The sequence below is a fragment of the Arachis ipaensis genome, chromosome B10 (assembly GCF_000816755.2).
Source record: "Arachis ipaensis cultivar K30076 chromosome B10, Araip1.1, whole genome shotgun sequence".
NCBI lineage: Eukaryota > Viridiplantae > Streptophyta > Magnoliopsida > Fabales > Fabaceae > Arachis > Arachis ipaensis.
The window spans coordinates 115,041,052-115,046,283 of NC_029794.2; positions in this window are offsets into that span (position 1 = coordinate 115,041,052).

Genomic DNA, 5,232 nt, shown 5'->3' on the forward strand with positions numbered 1-5,232 from the left:
TTTTTAAAATAAAATTATAAAGTTTAATCAAATCAATAAACAATCCGTACAAGCCTTTGGACGAATAGGGGACCACCTAATTTGTAAAGGTTGGCACCAAACTTGGAGTAGTCTCAAGTTTGGCTTGGAGCAAACCGAAAGCTATTCTTCAAGGTATCCTTGCTGGCGCCAAACTTGAGTATTCTCAAGTTTGGCTTCAAGTGATCAGCATGTACTCCTTAGAAACTTTGAGTGTGGCGCCAAACTTGAGTAACCTCAAGTTTGGCTTGAGGTTATACGTGAAGCATCTTTAATCCTCCTTGCTGGCGCCAAAATTGAGTTTTCTCAAGTTTGGCTTCAGCAAGCCAGCATGCAATTCCTCCATTCTTCATCCTCGGCGCTAAACTTGAGGTTTCTCAAGTTTGGCTTCAAGTCATCAGTAAACAATTCTTGGAGAATGGGTGTGTGGTGCCAAACTTGGGGAATCCTGAGTTTGGCTTCACCTCCTTATTCTGCTATGGTTTCGTTTCTTTACGCAAACTCTGTCAAATTCGTCCAAAATACTACCTAAAATAAAAAGAATTACACACAACTCAAAGTAGCATTCATAGTGGCTAAAATATATTTAAATCTTGATTAAACTTAACAATTCAAATGCAAATTCATTAGGAAAAGATAGAAGAGATGCTCACGCATCAGTTGGCAAAGTCAAAACCAAAGAAACTCCAGTGCTCCATGTTCCAACTATCAAGAACCACCATCTCCATATTCATACCAAGAACCACCACCTCTCTAACTAAGTAAATCACTTAACCATTGTTGCTTAATCCATCAATCCTCGTGGGATCGACCCTCATTCACTTGAGGTACTACTTGGTACGATCCGGTGCACTTGTCGGTTAGTTTGTGGGTTATAAATTTTGTACCATGTATTATATATATAGTAGTGTGATTGGATGATATTAATAGTATAGTGCCTAGTTCGATTTTGTCCTAATTGTTCATAACGGTTTTTGGCTATTGGAGATTGGGAAAAGAACTAGGAAAATTTTGAACTTTGCATCCAACACAGCATACATACATACATACATAGGAAATAATTTTTATGGAAAACAACAAAGAGTTCCAAGATTTTTTTTAGGACGTTCTATTGAATTGATTCGGAAAATTCTTTTTAAACTTGTTTGAATGGTTTTTTTGTGGAACATAGAAGAGAGATAGAACAAACAACCTTATGAGTTGTTGAGCTTATAATATGTGGTTGCATATTTTAACCACTATTTTATTCTTGTGTGCTATGCTCCTTCTATGATTGTGATCTTGGTTTTGCTTGATTCTTTATTTTCAATAGTTGATATTTAAATGCATTGAGCATGATTGAGGCCATCTTTGAATTTAAGCTCACTAACCCATATGGCCGTACCCCTTGCATCTACCATTGTTAACCCTTTGAGCCTTATTTACCCATTGTTTTTAACATTCCCACATCACAACCTTAAGCGAAAAAACTATGAATTACCTTGATTTGCATCCTTGATTAGCTTAGGTTGAGAAGTGTGTTGCATTTAAGTGTGAGGAAATTTTGGAGGAACTTTGGTAGAAAGAATAAAAGTGTTTTGGGTATGCATTGAAAAATTTTGAAAATGGGTGCATTCATCTATGAATTCTTAAGCCATATGCAATTGCTTTCTTGAGAAAAAGAAAAGGGGGACAATGGTTTCCCCAAAGAAAAGGAAAATATAAATAATGAATGCATATGAGAATTGAATGAAAATCAATGCATGAATGTGTGGGAAAGAAAATGATGGAAGGTTAGGTTGCATTGTTGTTATTAGATTGATATAGGTTGAGTGGATACTTAAGCTAATCAAAGATTCAACCTTTTAGTCCACTTGGCCATATTTATCCCACCTTAAGTCTAACCCCATTACAAGCCTAAGAAGTCCTCATGATACTTGCATACATGCATCAATTACTTGTTTATTGTTAGATGAAGAGCAAAATCTAGAAAGCATGATTAGAGTAGGATTGAGTGATTAAACCCTAAACACTGAGTGATTAGAGTGCATACACATCCGGTGAGGGGTTCGATTGCTCAATTCTATGTTTCCACACCTCTTTTTATGTATTCTTGTAAGTTACTTAAATTTGAAAACTTGAATCAATTCATTGGATTGTGATCACATTTGCAATATTTCTTTACTTTTAGCCCTATATGTCCATATGCTTACTTGGTTATTTGTTGGTTTGTTTTCACCAAATCAATAGGAAACTATAGTATAGATAGAAATAGATAGTATTTAGTATACTTGCACGCATATAGATAATTGCATTTAATAAGTTGTTTACCGTTTGATCATTCTCCTTGTTTGTGTTTAGCATGAAGACATGCTATTGTTTAAGTGTGGGAGAATTGATGAATCCATATTTGACGGTAAATTTTGGCTTGAATTGGACGGATTTCATCATATAAACTCGCACTTATTCACTAAAATAGCATACTTTTGTGATTTCTCTCTAATTTGAACCTAAATGTGAAAACATATATTTTTGTGCTTAAATTGATCATTTTAATTCCACTTTTATACCATTCAATGCCGTGATATGCTTGTTGAGTGATTTCAGGTCAAATAGGCAAGAAAGGCTTGGTAGAAGTGGGAGGAAGCATGCAAAATGGGAGATTTCATGAAGAAAACAAAGGAGAAGCACACACTCTAGTGTGCATATGCACAACTTCCTGTGCGTACGCACAAGTGAAGAATCAGCAAGTGTGTGTACATACAAGTCTCAGCACGTGACTTCATTAATGAAGCACGTGGCTCGCGATTTTGGAGCCTCTTGGCCTAATTTTTGGAGTTTCTGAAGCTACATGGAGTGCTATATCAAAGGGACATCATCACATATAAAAGGGGGACACTTTGGAGCTCACCATTACATGAGATCACAACATAATTAAGAGTAGGAGTAGTTTTAGTATAGTTTATGGAATTCTCTCTTAGGGTTTCATTTAGGTTTCATTGTAGAATTTTAAAATTTCAGTTATGATCTTGGATTTTGCTTATCACTTTGTAAGTACTCTTTACTCTTCTCTTTAATCACACTACTTTTGTTATATTTTGCTCATAGTTCAAATTACTTTTGTTAATATTTCCAATTTTGATTTCTTGAGTCTTTTGTTTATGAATTTGGTCTTTTATAATTTATATATGCTTGAGTGAGTTTCTATTGTTGATATTATGAATAGTTTGGTTATAGTTTTCATTTTCCTTTAATTTGCCATGTTTTATTATTTTTCCCATCAAGTGTTTGTGAAAATGTCATTTGAAAATTTTGAGTATATATTCACACCTTGCCTTGGAAAATGAGTTCCTAGGATACTAAAGTCATAATATCCGACATTTAGTGGTAATTCTTGGGTTGTTAGTTGACTCTTATTTCCGTTAACGCTAGCTTTTTACTAAGTTAATTAGTAAGTTAGCTAGGACTTATGGATTAAGGTCAATTAGCTTGCTTGACTTACTCCTCGATGTTAGGGGTTGACGAAGTGAGATTAACTCATCATAATTGCCATAGTTGTGGTTATGACGATGATAAGATTCCTTAATTCTCATTCCCAAGTCAAGGCTCTTTTATGCATTTATCGCATTTTCACTAGTTTTGATCTTGCTTTCTTTTTATTTGCATTCATTTCCTTTTTGATCAATTACTAGTTTGTTTATTCTTTAGTTCTTTTAATTTCTATTATATGATTGAGAAAATCCCCGCATTTCACAACCAAGAGTGTGTACACCAAATTTGCATAGTCCGAGGAAAGACGATCCGGGATTTAAAACTTCCGATTTATATTTGTTTTGGATTGTGACAAATCCTATATTTTAAACTTTGATCGTGGGAGTTAATTGCCGGTTTGGACTATACTTACAACAGAAGTTATTTTTGCGAAAAATCCGAACCGGCACAATTCTCGCGCATCATTCCACGACCCGCGCCAAAGAATCTAGAGCCTCGCCCGTGGCTGAATGAAGAACGACATTTATCCACCGCGATGAGAAGGAGTTGTTCATCGAGAACCCCAGACCCAACTTGAATCTGATGTTCATGCTGGATAACCATGGCAAAAACCTTGATTACATGTGGTAAAGGATCCATGGGAAGGAGTTGGGCTTGAACCACAAAGAACCTTTTGTCCAAGCCCTTCAGAAATCAGATTATGAAGTCCTGGGTCCAATGGTTCTTGGCTGGGAAAGAATATGCAATAAGTGACCTTGAATCCTTAAGTTCTTCCTAGAGAGTTTTTAGGGAAGTATAAAAATCTATGACTATGAGAGTTTCCTGTTTCAAGCCATAGATCTCTTCAAGCAATTCGACAATGTACAAGAGGTCTGATTGAGAGAATTGTTCATGAAGGTTAATCGAAACGGAAGTAGCAGTATTGAGGTAGATCACACTCTGAGTGATAGAGGGTGAAAGAGAATGAAAAATCCAGGAAAGCACCAGGTTGTTACAGCATTCCTAAACAAAAAAGAGTGGATCATCAGATGAGGAAGAAGGTATAATTCTGGTAAGAAATCTATATTTATTTTTTGAGATGACTGCCATAGTGAAAGCTCTGCTCCAAGAATGATAATCATTTCCTGTTAAAATAGGGATAACAAGAACAGAGGTAGAATTTTCACTAGGGTGAATTGGTGCACGAAATTGTGACTATTATATATTTCTGGAAAGCCCTGGATGTCTACTTTCCAACGCAATTGGAAGCATGCCATTTCGAGTTCTGTAGCTCCCGAAAATCCACTTTGAGTGCAGGGAGGTCAGAATCTAACAGCATCAGCAGTCCTTTTTCAGCCTGAATCAGATTTTTGCTCAACTCCTTCAATTTCAGCCAGAAAAATACCTGAAATTACAGAAAAATACACAACTCATAGTAAAGTCCAGAAATATGAATTTTTCCTAAAAACTAATAAAAATAGACTAAAAACTAACTAAAACATACTCTAAACTATATGAAATTATCCCCAAAAAGCGTATAAAATATCTGCTCATCACAACACCAAACTTAAACTGTTGCTTGTCCTCAAGCAACTAGACAAATAAAATAGAAGACTAATAGGTTGAGAAGCAATAATATCTCAGAGTTTTTTTATTGAAGTTCAGATCCTAATTGATGAGCGGGACTAGTAGCTTTTTGCTTCTGAACAGTTTTGGCATCTCACTTTATCCATTGAAGCTCAGAGTGATTGGCATCTATAGGAA